The 25,438-nt window shown below is 36.6% G+C and overlaps 1 protein-coding gene across 35 annotated transcripts in view; it reads left to right on the top strand.

The window, feature by feature from the left end:
• Sorbs2 (sorbin and SH3 domain containing 2) overlaps positions 1-25,438 on the top strand; it is a 392,887-nt gene that overhangs the window by 205,126 nt on the left and 162,323 nt on the right. The window lies entirely within an intron of this gene.

Here is a 25,438-nt window from a genome sequence, read left to right as displayed (position 1 = left end):
CTAGGGCCCATAATGTCTATAAATAGTGAATTAGAAGAGAAAATAAATTCAGCTCTTTAGCAGGCAAATTTTTTTTATAAAACTATATTCACAATCATTTTTGTGTTTTGTGTTTCTCCATGTAGCATTGATATACATATCATTTTTAAAACTATCAATGTCAGGGCCGGGGATTTAGCTCAGTGGTTCAGCCGCCTGCCTCACAAGTGCAAGGTGAAGTTCAATCCCTGGTTAAAAAAAAAACAAAAAACTATCAATGTCATTATGCTTTGTAAGAATTTATGGTGGGGTTTGATTTTAACATTAAATAGGCAAAATTTATTTTGCCTCTTTAACATTAATTTTAGGATAGTTGAGAAAAAGAGATTCTTGTTTTAAGAGTATTTATGCAATAAATATATAAGTGACTATGACATACAGATAATCCTCTCAGTTGCCACGGGACTATGAAAAAATTGTATGGTTACATAAGCTTATGTTGCCTGTTAACATAATACTGTGTAAGGTGAGGATTGCCTGTTTTTAATATAAAGACTTCGCTCTGTAATTTAATACATTTCTTTTAATTTATTCAGAAAAAATTATGTACACACAACTGTTAATATTTACACTTACTTCGTTAATAGCAGAGAAAAAACTAGTGTATTTTCATTACAATTAAGTAGGAATCAATGTTTAATATTGAAAAATTTTGCTGTGATTTTTTTCTTTGTTTTCTCCATAGAGTCATTCTAGTTCACTAAAATGGAAAGGCTGATAGACATTGCTACAGTTTTAAAGAGTTTTTACAAGTGATGAATAATATTGAATGACTTTTTCCTGTTTTTTTCTTTACAAGTAATTTTACATGTAGTCTGAAAATATAGTACAAGCCAAAAGTTTTCATAATTTTTAAAACAGTAAATTCAAAGAAAAACTATTTTCTATGTTTCTGAGTGTAATGCAGTCAAAATTTTACCTCTGCCCTCTTAGATTTTGGGGAGGAGGTCTATGTGTGAGAATTAAATTGGTGTACATCAGATCAATAGGAGACAAGCATACAGTTTGGTTTTTTTTGGTTTTTTGTGGTTTTTTTGGTACCGGGGATCGAACTCGGGTCTTTGCACTTGCGCAGCAGGTGGCGAAACCACTGAGCTAAATCCCTGGCCCTAGTTTATTTTTTCTTTTTTTTTTTTTTAAATGAGTTTTATGTGGCAAAGGATCCTTTGTAATTCAAAAGTGAAGACCCAAAACCCCAGTTACAAATGGACATTTATATACTGAATTAGAGAAAAAAATGGTAAAGGGGGCTTGTGCTCAGGTAGTTTATTGGATGGAGAAGAGGCTAGAAAATAAAGGTTAGGCCAACAAGACATGTTTGTATAGATTTTCTGTAACCTCAACTTCCAGTCCTTGATGTTAAGAATGCTACTTTCCTTCTGAGATAGAGTGAACATTTTTGTCATGGGAATTTTATCTCCTGCTTTTAAGAAACAGAAAGGGCAGAGTGATCTAGCACCTGCTGTTTTTCAAATGCCTTTAACTCAAAATAGTCAATACGCCAGTGTGACATATTTTAGGGTGACATGTTCTTAACTCTTTCATAGGTAAAGTCTATGAAAGTATACACAAGTATTTTTAAAATAAACAATAAACAAATTGGGAAATCATGCAGTTCTAACACAATAACTTTGAATTTTCTGATGTCATTTTTGTTAGAGAAGCCAAATATTACATAATTAACAGAAATAATACTTGGAAGTGAATGAGGGGAAAACAATTTTAGATTACTGGCATTAGACACTGTTGACTCCATGAACTTCATTAAAATCTTTTCTTCTTTCCCTCCTGTGACACTGGAGGGTCCTGATTTTCTTTCGGTGTCTCTAATTACACCCATTGAATTCCACTTACAGGTGCCTTATTCTTTTCTTAACCTTAAAGTTAAATTTCCTTGGGGTCTGTCCCTCTTGTCCAAATCTCCACAGTCTCCCTCATGTTTTTTTCCTTCATGATAATGAAGTTTTTTCCTTCTCCAAGCTTCTGTTCCTGATCTCTCTCTTTTCCAAGTAGCTTGTTTGAATGCCTTTTAAGCACCTCAAACTTAGTACTTCTAAAACCCACCATCTTCCAGATCCCAACTTGCTCTTCCTCCCCAAGACTGCCTCTTGTTAGTTATATTACTCAGTTACTCGGTTTTAGAATCTTAGACAAGGATTCAAACTTTTCTTCACATCAACCTAGTCACTGCTCTTTGGTTTGACTTACACACGTCTCTGGTATACCTTCTTAAATGTCCTAGTTAAAAGGCTATTGTAGCATTCTGGTCTACGATTTCTCATTAGTACCCTCTTTGAGTTCTTTCTCTCTGTTTTCCAGTCTAATGCCTTACAACCACAGCTAACATGCCAAAATAAGTGAACTTTGCATGTAAACTTTTCATCTACCAAACTCCCTTATCATATAGCAACTGTCCTATCTCTTTTCCAGGTTTTAAGGACCAGGAAAAAAGACCCTGTCAACCAATGGGGATAAATTCAGTGTATCAGGTTTAGTCATCAATAGCCTTGTGTTTTCCAAGATTAAAAAAAAAAAAGCCAGAGCTGGAAACATTTCCACACTCATTAGTAAGGAAAGGGTGTGGCTTACTGTACTGGCCATAGAACAGAGATCCAATGTCAGCATTGCTTCTTACCTCAAAGAACTCTTTTCCTCAGATTCTCTGATATGGGTATTAACAATAATCACAAACCATTTGCTTCATTGCACTTATGTGCTTATTGTGATGGTTGTAGGGACAAATGCTAAATGTTAAGTTAGTTTTAACAAATGAACTATAGTTAGAGTATAACTGTTAATACTACAAACTCCATATATAATATTAAGAAATAAAACATCATAAAAAGATCCAGTAAGACAATATTTCATTCAATAAAAGTAATATTTGCTTAAGAAATGAAAAACAGTTATCTGTGGTCACTTACAACTTTACTTGGTTTTACTAGCCAGCTTTTAATTTACTGTCTTTTTGATTCATGTCTATGATTAATCTTAAATTAACAAGCAAAACAGAGTGTTTAATATACCAAGCTATAATGTTCAGTAAAAAACTAAAACAAAAACAAAGGAAGGAGTCACATTCTAGGAAAGTATTAAGTTCCTAGTCATTGAATTTTTACTATAATTATAATAAATTTAACTTTGATTAGCATTATATGAAGGATGAAGTTGTAAATATTAACATTGATAGCATTATAGATCTTTATGTCATTTAATAAATCACTTACAGAGGATTTACTCAGTACTGTCTTGGACTCTGTGGGAGTTGTTGGGACAGTCTTTCCACTGTCATGGAGCTCACAGTGCAGAAGAAGCCCGCTTATCAAAAGGTAATTATCCAAGTAGCCAAGTAATTAAAATTGTAACCAGAGCTCTGAAATAAAGGTTCAGGAAGTAATTAGAACAGAATCTATAATTTTAAGAACTAGCTGTAAGTGACAAAAGGATTTCTACATTTGAACCTAATGAAATGATTATGAAGATCAACTACAAGGGTAAAAATCAGTAGAAACATTGCATTATGCCTAGATAGCCTCATATCAGTAATTAAGACAGAAGAAATATGATTTATCCAAAAACAAGTAGATCAAAAATCATTATGAATCCACTCTCTAAATATAGGTAAATTTATGTGATGGTCTTTGTCCCTTAGGAAGAATATACTTAGAGTGATAGTTATCTGTATTAGTGTATGTAAATTGTGGATGAATTATGAAAATAATTGTTGCATTTGCTACTATTTACTGTGATTTGTATTTTTGGGGGTTTTTTGTTTTGGTACCAGGGATTGAACTCTGGACCTTGTGCTTATGAGGCAGCCAGCGGAACCACTGAGCTAAATCCCTAGCCCTCATTTGCTACTATTTAAATATCAAAGGAATACTATTTCTGAAATGATCTATGAAAGATGAATGTGACTATAGAGAAAAGATTTTTTGAGCTTTCAGTACAAATTTTCAAGATAAACATCCAAAAATAGTTTAACAGAGGGATACTGAATTAAGATTTCTCAATGATTAAAGACACTGCTTATTGCAACTATGAATTCTAGTATTTTAACATATGTTCGAATGCTTGCTTTGGTGCATGTAAGGAGTTAAAAATTAAAGAACATATTTAAAATTGCATCCTCAACTATGTTCCAAAGAAATAGACAGTTTTAACATAAAAGATATATTTTCTCCACAAACCAACACGAATATATGTGTGCATGTGTGTGTAAACTAAACCTACGTTTGGGATTATATCTATTAACTTTTATTATATAACTGAAACAGCAGTCATTTAAAGTGAAATATACTTTGCTTTACTACTATGGTGACAAATTATTAAAATATAATTAATAATTTTTCTACTTCTGTCATTCATATTCTTGAATTTAACAACAGGGTTTATTTATTTTAACAGTGTCAATGCTTTCAAATGAAAATATCTGTATACAACTAAAGAGAGAAAAATTTGTGCTTTAATACATGACACATTTTAATTTTTCTGGCTATGTTCATAAAATTTATTTGTGCAAAGCATCTGAGTTCTTTGGAGATATTTTTTCAGGGCCAGTATTTTTGCAAATGCAGTCCAAAAAAAAGTACAGAAGTATTACACAGACACAGCTCCATTTTATTAATTTCTCAGTGTATTCCTTCCAAAAGGTTTGGTTAAACCATGAAAAAGTTAAGGCACTTCTAATTCAGTAATATATAAAATATATTTCAGTAATATATAAAATATATTCAGTAACATATAAAATTACATAATATATCAAAGTTGTTCCCTATATGAAAGTTGAACCTGAACTGAGAAATCTGAGCATGGATGGGAAATGAGGATATATTGAATAAAACAGAAATTAAAATGGCAGTTGGAATCTCCTATGCTGTGCTATTGGTGAGAATGGACCGTTTCAATGAGCCAACCTGAAGTTAAAAAACAGAAATTTTCCACAAAAGAATGTCAAAATATTGTGGCATTGAATATTTTATACCAGTCAAAGATTTAACCTTGATTGACAGCTAACAATGACTTAGAATATTGATGGTAATTATTGGATTTTTCAAAAAGTGATAAGCTTTGAAGTAATAGTAACATAAGACTATGAAAGTAATTAATAGAATTATAACAATGGAAATCCACAAGTCTATTCTGTTGACTTCTATCTAAAACATGACCATCTATCTTTGAATATTTATCATTGCAGATAGTTTATCAGAGCATTTATCTAAAGCACAGCTAAATCTTACCAAATTAGTCCATTTACCATATCTTTTAAAATTTCAGGGGGAAAACCCTAGGAAATTCACCTATTTCAGAAATTTCTTAGGTCTTCTCTATTTTATTCATTCATTATTATGAGATTTTTGTGAGTTATTATACCTATGTTCTCACTACCCATTGCTATTAAATATGCCATATCATGTTATCTAGCTCAACCCTTAGAAAAAGATGAGATCCTTTTCCTCCATTCTTGACTTAGTTTCCTCATCACTAAGACACATTACCTGACACCTGCAACTTGAAGACGGTTTATTTTAGCTCATAGTTTTTAGAGCTTTCAATTCATAGTCATCTGCTCCAAGGAAGGAAGACATGGTAAAAGGGCCTGGCAGAGGAAAAGCTACTGCATCATGATGGCTAGGAAGGAGAGAAAGAAGTGAAGCCAGGAAAGGAGAGATAACACTCAAGTCGCATCCGAAATTACCCACCTCTTCCAACCAAACCCCACCTCCTAACAGCAAGTCAGTTATGTCCCTCTGTGATTCAGTTAACCTTCCAAAATCTCTGCCTAAGACCACATAAGGCCTTTGGGAAACATTCTTGATATAAACCATAGCATAACATCTCTCCTCTGCCACTGAAAGACTCATGTGCATCTCTTAATGCAAAATGCATTTAGTCCAACTCTGAGTTGCTGAAATCTTAACAATTCCAGCATTACCAAATCCAAAATCTATTCTGAGACTCAAAGCAAAATCTTAGCTGTGAGCCCCAGCAAAAATAAAAAACAAAATTAAGCACTTTCAACATATAATGGCACAAGGTAAACATTCCCATTCCCAAAGAGAGAAACAGGGAGATAGAAAACAATGGGACAAAAGCAAGATTGAAACCCAGTAAGGCAAACATTAAATTCTTTAGCTTTGTGTCCAGCACCTAGGGCAAAAATGTGAACTCCCAACAGGTTAGGCAGCTTCTGGCATTGCCAGTTGCTGCTCCCACAGCCTCTCTCTTGAAACAGCTCCCTCAAAGTCCAATGTGCTCTCCTCCAATGTTCAACATTCCTGGCTTCTCCAGCTTCCTGGGTCCACTCACTTTTGGCTTCAATCTCACAGTTTCATGTACTGCCCTTTCAGGGGCACACTACCTTCCAGGCTGTCTTCTAAAATCTGGGTGGAAGGTTTCCTGACCCAACAGCTTGCATTCTGCACACCTATAAAGCCAGGACCACATGGATGACATCAAGGTCTGCCACAAGTTTGAGCTGTAGCTGGGCTCCCTTGAATCATGGCTGCAAAGGCTTCTGAGTGCCTAGATGGCTAAGCACTGTGAACCAAATCCTGAGGAACCAATTCTCTAGGCAGCCATTCTGGAGCAGGATACCCTGGGGCTCTCTTCTTAAAGCAAAGTCTTTCAATTTTTAAACTTCTTATCCTGAGGGAAGGGTGTGGTTTTACTAATTTCTCAGTTGCTTTCTTGGCATCCTTTCTATTTTCCTGATGTAAAGTACTTGTCCATTTTTTGTTTGTTTGTTTGTTTGTTTGTTTTGTTTTGGGGGGGTACGGGGGATGGAGCTTGGGTCCTTGCGCTTGCGCAGCAGGCTGCAAAACCACTGAGCTAAATCCCTGGCCCAACTTGTCTGTTTTTTAATGAGAATCTTTTCAGCAGCCAAGCCCTCCTGAGCCAAAACTTCACAGGGCCCTTCTGGAAAAAAACTGAAAACTTTTCTCAAATGGACTGTTTGCTCCTGATTTTCAGTATAAATCTGGTTAAAAGCCACAAGCAGCACCTGTATCACAGCCTGAATATTAGGCTGCCTTGAAATTTCCTCTGCCAAATTAACTACTCCACTGTTTTTAATCTCAGCCTCCTACTCAGTTCAGAACATGGGCAAAATGTAGACAAATTTTCTACCAGAACATAACACACGGTCTTGAGTCCAACTGCCTACTGAGTCCTTGTTTCCAATGGAAAACTCCTGAGCCTGACCTTTACCATCTGTATTTCTATCTATATTCTTGTCTTCTGAACTCTGACCAGAATCTCTCATCAAGCTCAGCTTACAGCATTATGGAGCTGCTTGTCGAGCTGGCCTCGCCAAACCTTTCCAAATTCTTCATATGAATCAGTTTCGAAGGCTTCTAAACTAAATAGTTGGTTACAGCAACAACCCCATTCCTCTAGCTCCAAAATCTGTCTTAGCCACTTTCCTTATCACTGAGACAATTTAATATGCACAAATTTTATTCTGCCTCTGCATCTATCAAATAAGACATCCTATCCTCATCTGCAAAAGAAAAACAGAACTTGGTGGTGTATGATGTTGTGAGAATTACTTAGGAAAGGCAATCAACTCTCAGAGGTTGATACCTGGAAGGTGTCTTTCTTGTATAAGGCAGAAAAAAATTTTCACCCCTACTTTATAGCTTTAAGCATGATGTTGTTAAATTCCCTGAAGGTTTTTTTGCTATACCATAAGATGTGCTTCATTTCTAAATTTAGAAAGACCTACACCTCCTCACTCCAGAGATGTTCCAGCCACTCATTCACACACATACAGTTTGAGAAACCTCCAAGAACAGAGTGGGGTCCCAAGGGCTTGTGGACACATCAGTGAACAATCCCAATAAAGAGACATTAATTTCTAAAATTTCTTGAATATCAAATGAAATTAATAACAAAAAAAGAGCATTAATAAAAATCTCTGAAAGAATGTGTAAAACTGAATAGTTGAATATGAGGTTTAGTTGTATGATTTTTGTACTCAGAAATCAAGTTGAAAAGACATTTTACCTGATCTACATTCCTTTTATCAATGAATTTCCTGTCTCATTTCTGAGGCTAATTATGAAATAGCAACATAATCAACTAGATATTTTACTTTATAAAAATATGTGTCTCGAAGGGATTTTGTATCATTTAAGTATTGTTTCATGTCATAATAGAAACTACTGAGATCCAAAAAAGTGAACTAACCTAGACAGTATCTTAAAGTTTTGTAGTAAATCAGGCACTCCTGATCATCATGTTTCCTGCTTTTCCATGCAGGTCTATGAGAAAACCTTCCCCAAAGTAGAAAAATGGAAACCAACACTAAATATTACCTATATGTTGTGTGATTAAAATACACAGTGAGCTAATGTAAATATTTAAAAATGTATTGCAGTAAAAGACACATCGCCATCAGCTTCCTTCAAAATACTCCCCCCACTTTGTACACACTTAATCCCATCATTTTTGCCACTTTTTGAAGCAATTCTGAAAGCCCTCTTTCATGAATGTCTTTAAGAGGGAAAAATCAAAAATACAGTGACTGCTGCTGAGTATTACTCAACAGAAAAGCAGTCTGGTAAAAATATTATAGTGTGTGCCCTTATTCACAGAATGTGGCACTGTGTGACTTCTGGCTCTTCCCCAAAGTCAAAATGACCATGAAAGGTAAACATTTTGGATTGATTCAGGACATGGACGTGACAGCACAACTAATCACACTCAAGAAAGAGGACTTTCAAAACTGCTTCAGAAAGGGGCAAAAGTAATGGGATAACTGCATTGAAAGTGAGGGGGATTAATGGCAATGTCTCTTTTACTTAACATTTTAAAATTTAAATAATCACCATTTTGTTCATCATTGTGCAAACCAGCTATAACCCCATTACCAGGCTGATCACTTAAAGTTATGCAGAGTTCCAACAACTGTCAATAACAAATAGTACTTGAGTTATTGAATGGCTTAAATATGTGCTTTAATTCTGTGGAGTGACTAATGTGATCTCTTTCTGGAGAATGAGCTAACTCTAAGTAGAATCCTAGAACATAAGAGAAAACTTCCTGAAATAGTGTGTTTATCCAATCAACTGCCTATGATTTTGAAAAATATGTATAATTAAAATCCATGCAATGCAAAATTACAGCTTCAGTAAGAGGAAATTTTTAATTTGACATACATTAATCTTTAAATTTTAAGTACAAGTATGAATAATGGGCTGTAACAGCAGAAACAAAATAATTGTCATGAGCTGGATAGAGAAAAGCTACTGCTGAGCATGTGCTATTTGATATTCTTGGAACATCCTCTGTTTAAAAAGCTGTAAATGAAGAGCTACGCTGATTTAATGTCTATTCTGCCAACCAGCAGTCCAAATAATCTGCACACTATTAAAATCCTTGGATGTCTTTGTTTGTTTCAAATCAAGCTGCCTTAATTTTATGGTTCCTTTAAAATAACATTTGTAAATGTCTGGGACTCTATTTTTATTTTTTGTTTTGCATTTTAACTGATGTTTACTTTAGATCTGTTTTCTGACACCCAAAGTTAAATTACTCTAATATAGTTATGCTATCAAGTTAAGTGAGATGAACAATCTAGAAGATTTTATGACAACTAAGAGATAACTTTAGAAGATTTGTGCCAAGTGAGACATAAGGAAGGAGAAACCATTTCTTTTCTTATAGATAATTAAAAGCAACTGTCTTGAAAGAGTGAGTATTATCATCCTTCTACTTTTAATGTTAAGAAGAACATGAAAGCCCATGTGATATGGGATCACGTGTGGTCTAGCCCGTGGTTGATGGTCCAGTCTGTGTTCTTAAAACTTGTTGCTCCTTCCAAGCTCTATGACACTTTCTGTTGTGCCACCCTCTCCTAAAGTCTACCAGTAAAAATGTGACTGGCATTATTCAGATCTGATATTTATACCAAATTTCAAGTTGTGTATTTTATGACTAGAAAACTGTGTTTAGGTCACAGACTCCTCACATTTGTGCATGTCTTAGGTGCCTTACTTTCTTGTGACTCTTTCCTCCTATGGATCATTCCAGGTGATAGTGGAGATGAAGTTGTAGGTGATGCTAATCAAATCTTCCTGTGAACTGTCTGTGATTGTAATAGAATACAGTCACAAAGAGAATAGAGGATCACAATTGCTTGGAAGACCAGGAGAGTAGTCTGAGTAGGACAACTATTTGACTGGCTCTACAGTTAGCTCTCCAGAACACAGGCTTATCATCTTTATACAGCTTTATGTTGGCCCTGTTCAGACCTGTATTGCAAATCAGCATTCTGTCAAGGGAGAGAGTCAATCACTGATAACACATCTGTCAACCATAAGCAGTGAAGGTGAAACCTTTAGGGACCAAGTGCCTCAAACCTGAATCCTGAGGTTTTAGTTTAGAAAACAACACTACATTAACATCTTTTGTCTTAAAAGAAACACAATAACACGTTTGCCATAGGTTCCCCACCAGTGATATACAGATATGGTAAGGGTTTCTTCTGTACAGATTTAACTGTTAGAAATGATTCTGTGCTATAAAAATCCAATTTCCTCTCCTCCTGGAGACACACAGATTACATTCTTCAGCAGCCTCTGCAGTTAGGAGGAGCCATGAGTTTGATTTCCATTCAGGGGAGGTGTTACAGTCTCCTTCCCAATCTACCTCAGTCTATGTTCAACTCTCCATATTCTCTTTCTCCTCTCACCTCCCAGCTGCACTCAGGAGACATAGAGAAGTTGGGCACTCTACAGCATAGTGGAATTATAGATGAAAGAAGCCTCTTTCCTAAATGTCACTCAGAACAGAGGGCTCCCCATGCCCCAGGAGCCCTGCACTAGATCTTTAATTTTCTAATGTTAAACTTCAAAGATTTGGGAATCATTGGACAACTTTACACACATGGTGAAATTATAGAATTACATGACCCTACACTACTATGAAAATGTGTCTTAATAGATTTTGTTATTATGTGTGAAGACACATTTCTCAAGGGGAAATTTTTTAAAGTGGTGGATAATGTTAGCAAGTCACATCCAATAGTGATGACTCCAAAGGAAGAGAAGAAAACTGAATTTAACTTTTCTATTCATTTCAAAGCATTTAACTTCTACATACAGTATGTCTCTTTAAAAATGCTGCTGGAATGCTTCTGCCTCCTAAGAGGATAAGAGTTATTATGCTATTGAAACTAAAGAAAAACCAAACTGACAGAGGAGGCTTCCAGGTGGACATGCTACAACTCCCAGTGCAGAGGAGGCTTCCGGGTCAATGTGCCACAGCACCCAGCACAGACTAGGAGGCTTGTGGGCCAACCTACCACCACTCCCAGCTCAGAGGAGGTGAGCTGCACAGGGACCAACAGCACCCGCCCCGCCCCCCCGCCACTGAAATGAGAAGACAGGTAAACAAGCCTCAGAACCAGACTTCCAGATCACCTACAGCAACCCCAAAAGGAAATGAGATGAAACACTCTGTTACTCAGCCACCTGGACTCCCTGAACTAGAAATAAAAGAAGATCTAGAAAAAATGAAATCAGACATAATTTCTCACATAACAGCAGAGATTGTGCACGTAATACAAGACATGATTAATAAATGTAGAGAAGACACAGATTAAAAAAATAAAGGAGCTGAGGAACATGATGGAATCCCAACATAGGAAACAAATGGAATCCATAAAACAGATGCAAACAGATTTCCAGGAGATTAAAAACTCCATTGAAAGGCTATGCAGCAGAATAAGCCAATGTGAGGACAGAATTTCAGATATAAAAGATAAGGTTGAAATTAGTGACCAGGAAAAGAAAAATTGCTTTAAAATTGTAAGGGACCATGAGAAATCAATCCAGCAGCTGCTAGACGATGCAAGGAAGAATAAAATAAGACTTATTGGAATCAATGAAGAAACAGGAGAGAGTGCAGATGACATTAAAAAAACTCTTCACAGAAGTGATGGCAGAAAAATTTCCAAGGAGGGGAAAAGAACTTGACATACAGATAAGTGAGACATATAGGACTGCAACTAGCCTTGATCAAAAAAAACTACACATAGGTATATAATTGTTAAGATTCCAGAAACACAACAGAAGAACAAAATTCTACAAGCAGTTAGAGAAAAGAAACAAATCACATACAAAGGAAAGCCCATCAGAATCACAGCAGACTTCTCAACAGAAACCATCAAGGCAAGAAGAGCTTGGAGCGATGTATTTCAAGCCCTAAAGGAAAACAGCCTCCAACCCAGACTGATGTACCCTGCAAAACAATCTTTCAAAATTGATGGAGAAATAAGATACTTTCATGACAAAGAGCACCTTAGGAACTTCATGAATACCAAACTGCCCTCCAAAAAATTTTACATAATATCCTAAGAAAAGGCAATGAAGATCACAACTCCAAGAAGCCCAGCAGAATGAATCCACTGGGCATGACAAGAAATTAAAAGCAAAGGGGGAGAATCCAAGAAACCAAAAAGTCATGACAAGGACAAGTCAATACATATCAGTTAAAACCATCAATGTTAATGGGCTCAATTCACCAATGAAAAGAAAGAGACTGGCAGAATGGGTCAAGAAGCAAAATCCAACAATATGCTGCATACAAGAAACACACTTAATTCAAAAATAAACTCATAGACTGAAAGTTAAAGGGTGGAAGACAATACTCCATGTGACAGGAACCTGAAAAAAAGCAGCAGTAGCTATCCTCTTTGCAGATCAAGTGGATTTCAAACCAACACTGAATAAGAGAGACAAAGAAGGACACTACATCCTTATAAAGGGAACAATCCAATGGAAAGAGATGACAATCATAAATATCTATGCACCAAACACTATTGCACCCAACTATATAAAACAAATACTAACAGACATGAAAAATCATATAAGCACTAATACAATAGTAGTGGGGGAACACAATACCCCACTGTCACAAATAGATAGATCAACTAGACAAAAAAGAAGCAATGAAATACTAGAACTCAATCAAACTCTTGAACAAATGAACTTAGCAGGTGTTTACAGTGTTCCACCCCACAAAATCAGAATACACACTGTTTTCAGCTGTACACAGGTCGTTCTTCAAAATAGGCCACATGCTCCCTCATAGAACATATTTAGGTGAGTGCACAGAAATTGAAGTTATCCCCTGTATATTATCAGACCATAGTGCGATGAAATTGGAGATCCATAGCAAAAGAAACTGCAAGAATTTCATAAACAAATGGAAATTGAGCAACACACTTCTGAATAACCAATAGGTCACAGACAAAATGAAGGAAGAAACCAGACAGTTCCTTCAATTAAATGACAATGACAATACAACATATCGGAATCTGTGGGACACAATGGAAGCAGTCTTATGAGGGAAATTCATAGCAGTGAATTCACATATTAGGAAAACAGAGAGAGCCCAATTAAACAACCAGATGCTGAATCTCAGGCTTCTAGAAGAAGAAGAGCAGGACAAACACAAAGCTCATACAAGGGAGAAAATTACAAAGATCAGAGCAGAAATCAATGCCATGGAGACTAAGAAAATGATACAAAAAAAATCAATGAAGCCAAGAGTTGGTTCTTCAAAAGAATAAACAAAACCTACAAACTCTTAGCCAACCTTAAAAGGAAAAGGAAAGAAAAGGCCCAAATCCATGCAATTAGGAATGAAAAGGACGAAATTTCAAGGGACCCAGCAGAAATCCAGAGGATCATCAATACCTACTTATATGCCAATAAGATGGAAAACAGAGAAGAAACAGACAGATTCCTAGACACATATGAATTACCAAAGTTGAACAAAGATGACTTAAAAATTCTAAACAATCCAGTATCAATCAATAAAATTGAATATCTAATTAAAAACTTACCAACTAAGAAAAGCCCAGGTCCTGATGGCTTCACTCCTGAATTCTGCAAGACATTTAGAGAGGAACTGCTGCCACTACTGTTTAAACTCTTCAATGAAATTGAAAGGGAAGCAATATTCCCAAATTCATTCCTGGAAGCAAGCATCACCTTGATCCCCAAAGCAGAGAAAGACCCAACCGAAAAACAGAACTCTAGGCCAATCTCACTAATGAACATAGATGCAAAAGTCCTTAATAAGATACTGGCAAATAGAATGAAGAAGATCATACACTCTGACCAAGTGGGATTTATCCCAGGGATGCAGAAATGGTTCAACATACATAAATCAATCAATGTAATACACTATATCAATAGAGCCAAGGACAAAATCCATATATCTCCATAGATGCAGAAAAAGCATTTGACAAAATCCAACATGCACTTATGATAAAAACCCTACAAAAATTGGACTAGATAGTCTCTACCTCAATCTGATAAAAGCCATCGATGAAAAACCAACAGCCAATATCATACTAAATGGTCAAAAACTGAAATCCTTCACAATAAAATCAGGAACAAAAAAGGAACAAGGACACTATCAGCACTAAAATCGGGAACAAGACACTATCACCACTCCTGTTCAATATAGTTTTGGAAACATTAGTCACAGCAATTAGACAAGAGAAAGGAATAAAAATAGGAAATGGACAAGTCAAATTATCATTATTTGCAGATGACATGATACGCTATATAGAAGATCCTAAAAATTCCACCAAAAGTCTTCTAGACTTAAAAAGAAAATTCAGTAAAGTAGCTGGATGGAAGGTCAACACACTCAAATCAATAGCTTTCCTCTACATGAACAACAGACTCACTGAAACAGAAATAGGGCAAACAATTCCTTTCACAATAGCACCCAAAAAACTGAAATACCTAGGAATCAACCTAACAAAAGAAATCAAAGACCTCTTCTCTGAAAACTATAGCACACTGAAAAGAGAGATTGAAGACAATATCAGAAAATGGAAAGACATCCCTTGCTCCTGGGTAGGAAAGATCAACATAGTGAAAATGGCCATAATTCCAAAATTGCTGTATAGATTCAATGCAATTCCAATTGAAATCCCAGCAGCATACTTCATGGACCTTGAGAAAACAATCCAAATATTCATTTGCAACAAGAAAAGACCCAGAATATCAAAAGCAATTCTAAGTAACAGAGACATGACAGGGCGTATCACGACCCCCAATTTGAAGCTATGTTACAAAGCTACTGTGATAAAAACAGCATGGTACTGGCAAAGAAACAGACCTGAGGACCAGTGGAACAGATTAGAAGATGCAGAAACAACTCCAGACACAGCCACCTTATCTTCCACAAAGGAGCCAAACATCCTCACTGGAGGAAAGATAGCCTCTTTAATAAATGGTGCTAGAAAAATTGGGTTTCAACTTGCCAAAGACTAAAACTAGACCTATATCTCTCACCATGGACTAAACTAAAATCTAAATGGATTAAAGATCTAAATATTAAAAAAGAAACACTAAACCAGCTGAAAGAGAGTTTAGGGAGAACTCTTGAAGACACTGGTCTAGGAAAAGATTTTATGAGCAAATCCTCAGTTGCCTGTGAACTAGCACAAACAATCAACAAGTGGGATCTCTTCTTTTTATTTTATTTTATTTTATTTATTTTTTGGCGGCGAGGGGGGGCGGATCTCTTCTTACTAAAAAGCTCTTGCACAGCAAGAGAAACCACCAGCAGTGTGAAGAGACAACCCACAATGTGGGAAAATATTTTCGCCAGCTGTCCCTCAGACAAAGATTTACTATCTTGAATCTATAAAGAACTTTAAAAATTCAGATCTACTGAATTTAAAGACCCAATCCAAAAGTGGGCATCTGAAATGAACAGCCATTTCTCAAAGAAGTAGAAATAGCAAATAAACCTATGAAAAAATGTTGAACATCACTGGTCATTCAAGAGATGCAAATGAAAACAATGCTGAAATTCCACCTCACCTGAGATAGAATGGCTGCTATCAAGAAATTAACCAATAACAAATGCTGGTGGGGCTGTGGGAAAAAAGGAATACTGCTCCACTGCTGGTGGGAGTGTAGAGTGGTACAACCACCTTGGAAATCCGTATAGAGATCCCTCAAAGAACTAGGACTGGAAGTCTCATTTGACCCAGCTCTTCCCCTGCTGGGTATCTTCCCCAAAGAATTAAAAGAATCATACCACTGTGATATATGTGCACCCATGTTCATAGCAGCAGAGTTTGTAATAGCTATAAGTTGGAAACAGCCCAAATGCCCATCAACTGGAGAGTGGAAAAAGGAAATGTGGGTTTTTTTTGATAAAATTGAGTACTACTCAGCCATAAAAAATGAGAAATTAGAGACATTTATAGCTAAATGGATGCATATTGAGGCCATACTCTTAAGTGAAATAAAGAGGACACACGTGTGTAAATACTGAATAGTTTCTCTAGTGTGAGAAACTGAAAGTGTAAATAAGGACTAAAAGGTATAATAGATAATGTGAAATAGGAAGAAAAGGGGCAAAAGGGAAGGGGAAGTGGGAGGGGTAGGGGAAAGGAAAGAAGGGAATGGAATTAATATGAGAAAATGAAAAAATGGAAACAAAGTCTTTGTAAATTGGGAGGGATGGAGGGGTTGAAGGGAGGGTGGGGGAAGGGGGAAAAAATAAGATCCAAGAGAGATTATGTAAAGGTGAAAATTTCCTGTGATGAATGTCATTGTATTGTATAACTAAAATGTACCAATAAAATAAAATTTAAAGAAAAAGAGAGACCAAACTATTCTTGAACTCCCCCAAACAAAATCATTATCATTTTACTTTTTCTTAGAGGAGTATTTTTATAAATAATCTTTAAAAACAGACTTGCATCTGTTTGATCAAACTCTAAATTAGTTCCGTAATTAAAATTTTCCAAATTATATTTTTAGAAAGCATGTTTTACCTTGAACCTCTCAGTGAAATGAAATAAGCAATTAAGATTTCTTGTTCAACCCTAGTACATTGTGCTGAATCATTATGCAATTTAGAATTTTCCTGATGAATTTTTAACCCTACCTATCATTTAAAAAAGACTTCTAGATGATGTTTCATCTTTAGTAATTAAGTGACTTCAAAAAATAAAAAAATGTGAACAGTGGTATTAAAATGATTATAGTTCGAAACCCACTTCCCCCAAACACTTTTTTTTTTCATATTTGTGGGTTACTGTCCTAAAAAAGTTGGTGAACACAGAATTGAAATTCATTCATTAGGTCTAATTAGGATCCAATATTTATTATGCATCAGTAACTAGACTAAATGTTCTTCCTAGGATGGAAATTGTTTGTGGCTAATGTGCTGTAGCAATGCATAAAGTTCTCATGGCGGTATTAACTGATTCTGAGACAGGTTCCCCCTTTGAGGAATGTCTTTCATCTCAGTAGTTGCTTTATATACTTGGCTGGGGTTTCCCTTTGTGTTCTAAATATGGCATATTAATACCAATTTAAAGGTCAAATATTATGAACACTAGACATGCAAAATTTTCTTGTCTGATACACATCTCTTAAGTACCTCACAAGGGATGCAGATTCCTCAGGATATACATTTTGTCACAATTAAATGGGTCAGCATTCATGAGTAGTTTGGGAAGAGAAACATAAAATGGGACGCATAGCTAGGTCTGAATTGTCACTTCTTTCAGTCTTTTCTTTAAGGTAATTTTCCACTCATTATTTCTGAATTCTTTCTGAAAAGGACTGTGGTTAGCATATCATCACTTTCCATTGGCGTGATTTTGATGGAAGTTTCCTTTAGTTTATTAAAAGAGAATAATGAAGTTGAATGTATTCTTTTAAAAGTCTGTTATAGTGCATGGATATACTGCAGAACTCTAACTGCGATAATAGTTGCTTAAACTTTTTGTAATAAATGCACAATGCTAGCATTTGTCAGCTGGATGATATTGTTTTGCAACTAAGTAATGTGTCTTTTTAAAAAGAAATTGTTCTGTTTTTATTAGGATCCTCTGAATTAAAAATTTCAGCATTGACATTATTAACATTTTGGTCAGAAAATTATTTGTTATTGGGAATCCTCCTGCACACTATACCAGCATCCTTTTCCTTTACCCAGGAGATTGCAACCTCACCCTACATACCCTAATAATGCTAGCCAAAAAGATCTCTAGATTGTCACATGGTTCCCAGGGAATGAAATGGTTGAGCACCACTATCTTAGACAATAAAGTATCCCTAAAATTTACCTTAATGTAATGGTAATGTTGCTTGGCATTTACACTTCGGTTATAACTCACAAGAATTTTTAAAATTTATGCTCTGAGTAACATATCTAGTGAGTGGTAAAGCAAGATTCAACCTGGGTTTATGGTTTACTTCAACATCCATCATCAGTCCATTCTCACACAGTGTCTCTTGACAACTTAGTGGTGAGATCAGAGGGTGTTATTTCTTGTGTCCATATAAGCAGTTACATTTGAATAATTAACTGTTTCCCAAGTGAAAACACTTAGCAACCAGCCAGAAAACAAAGTAAACAGAAAACAAAACCATAGCACCCAGTTTGGGCAGAAGGAAAGCAATAATCTACAAAGAATAATGTATAATTTTTTGTTTATTAGGAATTTAATGGGCTTACCTGTGGTAGCCACGTGGGATTTTTTTTAATCCTTTCCTTATTTTCCTTTCATTTTCCCCCTTCCTTTGGTTGCATTAAAGGCTTTGGTCTCTATTTCTGTGGGCACTTGTTTTGTCTAAATGGGCTACTAAAACTCTTCCATTACATCTGTATTCCTGACAAGCTTTCCCTCTTACATCACCAGTTACTTCCTCATACATTAATGCACACACTGAACTAATTTATCTTTACAGTCTCTTCCCTTCATAAAATGCAACTGGTCTAAAATCCTATGTAACCCAAGATTACACAATTTAGCATACTTGTCTCTATAATTTTAAACCAGAATGGCCAGGAATCTGAAGTCTATGTGATTTAGTAATTGATTTCCAATTCTATGAAGATTTCAGATGAAAAGATCTTTCTTTTTCTTTCTTTCTTTCTTTCTTTCTTCCTTGCTTTCTTTTTTGTTGCTTAATGCAAAATGAAGTCTCTCTCTCTTTCTCCCTTCAGGTTGACTCTCAGTGGGATGTCAAGAAGGCAGAAAGGTGAAAGCAATTAGATCTTCCCCAACAGTCTACTGTTCCCAGGGGTGGCTCAGAGCAAGTGTGATTCCTGAGGCTGCTCCTGGCAATAACATTTGTCCTTCATCAGAATATCAAGCTCATGGCCACTCCAGACCCCAGTAGCTTTTGTGGTCACAACTTATGCTGACCGGGTCCTGTGCTTCCCTTCTCTCAAGTGGCCTGGAGCAGCTTCTGTATCTGCAAAGCCTAGGTATGTAGTATACCACTTCTGCACCACATCCAGAGGTGACCCAATCATTGTGCCTGCTGATTCCTACTGGTGGCTGTAGAATTCCATGCCTTTATCAAGGAATTATTTTTATGGAAAGGGTCTTGTTTAAAATTCCCTAAAGTTGCATTTCAAACAACAACAAATCATATGTAGCAGGCTGAGCCACACTGTAAACACCTTTCTGACCACCTTCTGCCATCCTCTGGGAGCAGAACTCAAACCTAGCTCACAGATCTGCATTCCTCTTTAGATTTTCTTCAGGTGGAATGATGCCTCTTCTTACAGTAAGGCTCTTCAGAAACACAGAAGTTCATTCATAAACTGGGCTCCAGAAAAAAACCAAGGACATCCTATATTTACCAAAGGTAAAGTGTAGATCACCTCTACTAATAAGCCACATTTAGTTACTATTTTTCAGTATATTAACTGGATTACAAAAAAAAAACTGATTTAAGTTCCCCCAAGAAAATCTAAATTTTATGAGAAAAGTATTTTGAGGCAGTTAACCCAACAGATTTACTTATGCCTAAAAGGCTAATTTCAAAATTACAGGTACAAAATTCATAGTAAACATTTTCTCACCATCCATGTTAGGTTCCTTAAAGTTGGCTTGCAGCGTTGCTAGGTAACCTACCTCGCCTGTAGAGGCTGCTTTTGATTTAAGGTATAGGGAGATTTGTACAATCTATAAAGCATTTTAGGGTTATGCTCTCTAGCTCACCTTATTCTAAATTCTAGAAGCAGATGTAAACATAGAAGGATAAGACTGATGGAAAGTAAACTGGAAATATTTTCATGAAATGTATCGCATAAACCAAAGAGTTTCCCTGGTGAATATATGAGGTTCCTGATAATGAAGCCAGTCATACCCACCAGCTCCATTCCACACACACTGAAGCCCTGACCTGCAGTTCCCCTCATAAAGCTGAGATCAAATAATGTGCCCTTGTGTCCTGTGTCCAGATGTTTTATAGTTAAATGTTAGCTTCCTAGTTTCAGTAAGAGAAGCTCTGTACCTTGGAGTGGGCCACCCTAAGACTCATAAAATGTGCAACTTTGACACCAATTCTTACTATACTCCAAGCCAGAGAGAAATGTGAGGATCCTTGGTCCAAGTGAGAGCAAAGGCCAATCTTTCCCACCCCAGGAATGGAGCAGTGCATTGCTCTGACCTCCTGTGGGTCTCACTCATCTTTCTGGGACCCTAGTGGGTAGCAGCAGGGTACCAGCAATGACACTGGCCTAGAAACTTGAGCTGCCCCTGAGAGAGGATCGCAGTGCCCTCTCTCCTATGGGGCTCTTACTGAGAGAGATCAGGCATCCCTTAGCACACTGCCACGAACCAGGGACCTCCAGTCCATTCTGATCAGATCACTCCAAGTATGTTTATACTTACACTCAAGCACTTGCAACTAAATTCGGATTGCTGCACCTACAATAAAATTGCATGCCTAGCTCTTAGTTGAAAACCTAAAGGATTTTATTAGTTTGCTATGCATATCATAACAAAGTGTCACGGACTGAACACTTGACAGAAATTCGCAAGTCCACCATCAAGGTGTCAGCAGGTTTAATTTGTTCTGAGGCTTTCCTTTTTGTCTCATAGATGGCACCTTCTCACTTACCATGTGAGGTCATTCCTCCAGGGGCCTGCATTGCTGGGGTCTCTTGTGTGTGTCCAATCTCTTTTTCTTACAAGGACATGTACTAGATTAGATTAAGGCCCACCCTAATGACTTCATTTTAAAAGCCTTATCTCTGAATACAGTCACATTCTGAACTACTGGAGGTCAGAGCTTCAACATATGAATTTTCAGAGAACACAGTTTAGTCTTTAACTAGGCTGCAACTAATTTAATGACAATCTAGTTGATGGGAGAAGAAAATATTTTCACAAAGTGGCACTTTCTCAGAGGGTCTGAACTTTACACTTGAATCTTGTCCGGGGTGTTCCTAACCAGACATCCATCCCCAGATGGGTGCCTTAGCTTGCCATAGTTTGTCCTAGCCTGTAACCACACACTCCACTCCCACCTAAGTGACTCTGAGTAGATAAAGAGACTAGGAAGATCCATAGAAATCTAGCATACTTCTGAAAAACAACTCTAAAGGCCTACCTCGTAAGGAAGTAAGAGTGATTTCAGATATACCTTAATGTCTTTGAATTATGTCACTAGGAAATCATCTTTCTATAACTTTTCAAGCCACTTAAGTATAGAGAAGACATAAAATCTTCCCTCCTGTAAATCTTACCGAAAGGCAATCCTGATGAAAAGCCACTTGCTGCTTTTCCTCCACCATTCTGTCATTCTTTCTGTGATTTCCTCCTCTGTTTGCTTTTCCATGGTTCACAGTATGGAAAGACACAGTTATGGTTTTGCTGATATGTGGGGAGATCAAAAGTATAGCCAGGAAGACATTTTTGTGATGGTTTTTCCCCACTTTTCAAGAAGGCCAAAATGGCCATAAGTTCATAACCAACAGATGGTAACTACAGAAACCAATAAAGCAAGCCCTTATCACATACGCTTCAGTCAGCCCAAGTTGTTGGACTCAGATTGATGGGGAGGGAAGAATATATCCTGAAACCAAATATATCAGCTAACAAAAACCAAAAAGAGAAATGCTTCTTATCTGTTGCTACTTTATTTTTTTAATCTATGATAAGACAATAATTTTTTTTTTTTTTTTGGTACCAGGGATTGAACTCTGGTCCTTGCGCTTGCAAGGCAGGTGGCAGAACCACTGAGCTAAATCCCCAGCCAAGACAATAATATTTAATTTATATTTTCTGCAAATATTAAGCTAGATATTCTACAAAATATGGTTATTAAACGTAGTGTGGTTATTGAAACATAAGCAAATTTTAAATGCATTACTGGGACAGGGATTTAGCTCAGTGGTTCCACCATGTGCCTTGCAAGCGCAAGGTCCCGAGTTTGATCCCACCAAAAAAAAAAAAAAAAAAAAAAGATCATATAAAATGCATTACCATTAACAAATCAGAATGCTTCACCTTGGGAACAAAGGTGTCATGAAAAAGGGGTGATAAAAGGTAAATGGAGCCTACCATGTTCCTGGTCCCCCTTGTCTAATGAACATATAAACATAACTAAGTAACTCCTCTGTGCAAATGAAACATATTTTTCAAGATATCTGTCTAAAAGATGTGAAAACCAAAAATTAGGGCAATCCTGGATTCCTTATTATTTCAGAGATATTTTTGGATAGTCTGAAATATGTTCTTACTGGCCACGTTCAGGATGGTGTTCTTCTTACCACCAGCGTCCATTCCAGGATAGAGATACTACTTCTCTGGAACCCACTAACACCACCTACTTGGTCATCTTTGTAGTAGCTCCTTCTTCCATGCCGATTCTCACTTTAACAGTTTCCCCAGCAGAACAGGGAAGGATTCATCTTTACTGTCTATTCACCTCAAAACAAGCCACCTGCACCCAAGAAAACTACCTCATACTCTCTGTCCCTGACTTGGATACAAGTGTCTTCGCTTCTTTACCATCTCCTTAGGATTAGCTGTCTGACAAGCATCAGCTGGGAGATAGGCCATGGAACTTAGTTATCTCTCTCTGGAGCCACTATTCCAAAAGAAGATTGACCATTTATGAGGAATCCCTTCATCTAAACATACTGACTGTTGTTAAGAAGGACATTTGTTTTATGGTTTTAGGAAATCTTAATTTTAAGAGCCAAATTTTAGCAGTCTGATCTTTAATGTATAATGGCCATTCTTCCCATTAGATTCCTTAATCATGGTACAGTTTCATCTGAAACAGTCCCTGTTGCAAGTCTGCCAAACATTTTGAATCTGGAAAAAATCCTCATTCTGGGATTCTGGCAATTGGAAGATTAACCCAATGTAATGGACTCAATAGCATTATCACTTGTTTGCATAACTTTCAAGATGAGATCACTTCATCCTTTTGTTGGAGCTAAAAAAGATTTGAGGGTCTTAATGATAAGTTCTCATTTCCACACTATTTAATCAAATCAAACCATAAGTTTTCTTTAGTAATGCAGTCTAAAATAGTCAATGGTCTATTTTTATCCTGATTGTACACTATAGACTGGAGTAATATGTCAATGTAATAAAACAGAAAACTAGATTCAAAACACACCAAATGCTCTCGGGCATCTAAGGACCATCACATGGACCTACATTTGGTTCCAAGTTCTGCATGAATGTAATAACTGATACAATAGAGTGTATTGTTCTGAACCCACCAACCTCCATAACTACAATTCTAGGAAGCAAAAATTAGAGAGAAAGAGAAGGAAAGAAAGAAACAAATGCATGTGTAAATATCACATTGTTTCTCTGGTGTGAGAAACTGAAAGTGTAAATAAGAGCCAAAATGTATAATAGTTATTGTGAAATATAGGAAGAAAATGTTTAAATGGAAAGGGGCACTAGGGAGGGGGAGGGGGAAAGGAGAGAAGGGAAAAAGAAAAAACAAAAGAAAAATAAAATAGAAACATAACTTTTGTAAATAAAGGAGGGAAGAAGGGTTGAACAGAGGGGAGGGAAATGGGAAAAAACTAAGAATCAAGATATATCATGTACAGGTACAGATTCTCTATGATGAATATGATTGCTATGTATATCTAAAGTGTATCAATAAATTTAAGAAAAAAAAGAATAATAAGAAAGGAAGGAAAAGGGGATGAAAAGGAAGGAAAGGAAAATCATTTTCATGAAGTTTGCCTTGTCCAACCATCATTTGAAACCTGAACTCACTCCAACACAGAGTCTGTGGGAGTTGGGGGTGGGGGAAGCAAAGAAATTCAGGAAATTATGCAAAAGTTCTAAACTACTGGGGTAACATACCAAAGAGAGACAATAAATCACCCTGTATCCCAGTTTGTAGCTATGTGTCTTTATCTTCATCAGGGAAGGACAATGTGGGATAAATAATTCTAAGGCTTGCCCTTTTTTAGACTGCGTGCCACTGTAGGATTATCTGTTCCTCTAGCACTGGGGAGCAAGTTGGGAAATCTTTGCAAAGTCAAAATGAAAACCCTAATTTGCTCCCCAATTGTGCTATGAGGATAAAGTAAGTATGCAAAAGAGTTAGTTGAAAACATCCTATGTTTTCATGCTGTGCTAAAATATACTAAGATCAAATCACTTATTAGAAACAAATTTCCTCGAAGCAATGCTTTGTAAAACTTGCCTGCTCACTAGGGTGATATGAAAGCTAATAAAGGGAAATTATTGCAAAAAGAAGGTAACCTGGAAAGAATAGTGTATCTGATGCTACAAATCTCAATCCTGCCCCCTTTCTAATTTTAAGAGCTAAGATTCAGATCGAAGTTGCTTTCATAACTGGGTGAAAACAAGATGCCTCTGCAAGAAACTGGACCTGGAACTGGCCACAGCCATAGGGCTGGAGCTGCAGGTCATGCCCAGTGGGGTTCGTAAAGTTAAAAAGGTGCTGACCCAGGCTTGAAGCTGTGCAGGTGCACAGGGTCAGATAGTGGAGAGCTAGGTGCAAGATCTACACACCCATGCTCCCAGGTGTACAATGCCACATCATATGACCCAGATCAAAGCTTAGGAACATTCACAATCTACTTAGTGTCAGAGTCATGAGCAATGTTTAGCAAATAACTCCTCTTCCATGACTTCCCTATATTTTGTCTCTTTTTTATTATAGCAGGTATATTTTTATTTATGATTTTTATCTCATACAGTTAAAAACCTTTACTAACAGTTTATTTTTATGGCTAATAATAACAGTGGCTCTAGTGTAGTTTCTATTTCTAAGGCACTATGATATAGTATGCAGTTTAGGTGAATTACCTTATTGGAGCCCCACAGTATATTGCACTGGTATGTAAATTCCCTGACAGCCTGGCCTCATAATACTCTGGACATTTCTGATTCCTTTGGCCTGGAAAGTACTAGGTGTTAAAACTTTACGGCAATAAAGAACAAATGAATGAGCTAAATAGCAATGTACTAAATAGGTACTGTTATTATTTCCACTTTATAATGTGCAAAGCTAAGTGGCCAATTGATGGTAGAAGCAAGATTCGAAGTCAGGCAGTCTAACCCCACAGTCATGCTGCTGGTGTGTCTATA

Source organism: Heterocephalus glaber, unplaced genomic scaffold, assembly GCF_053883595.1.
Source record: "Heterocephalus glaber isolate CG9 unplaced genomic scaffold, H.glaber_assembly_v1.0 deba00001461, whole genome shotgun sequence".
Classification (NCBI taxonomy): Eukaryota; Metazoa; Chordata; class Mammalia; order Rodentia; family Bathyergidae; genus Heterocephalus; species Heterocephalus glaber.
This window is presented reverse-complemented; position numbering and strand designations above follow the sequence as displayed.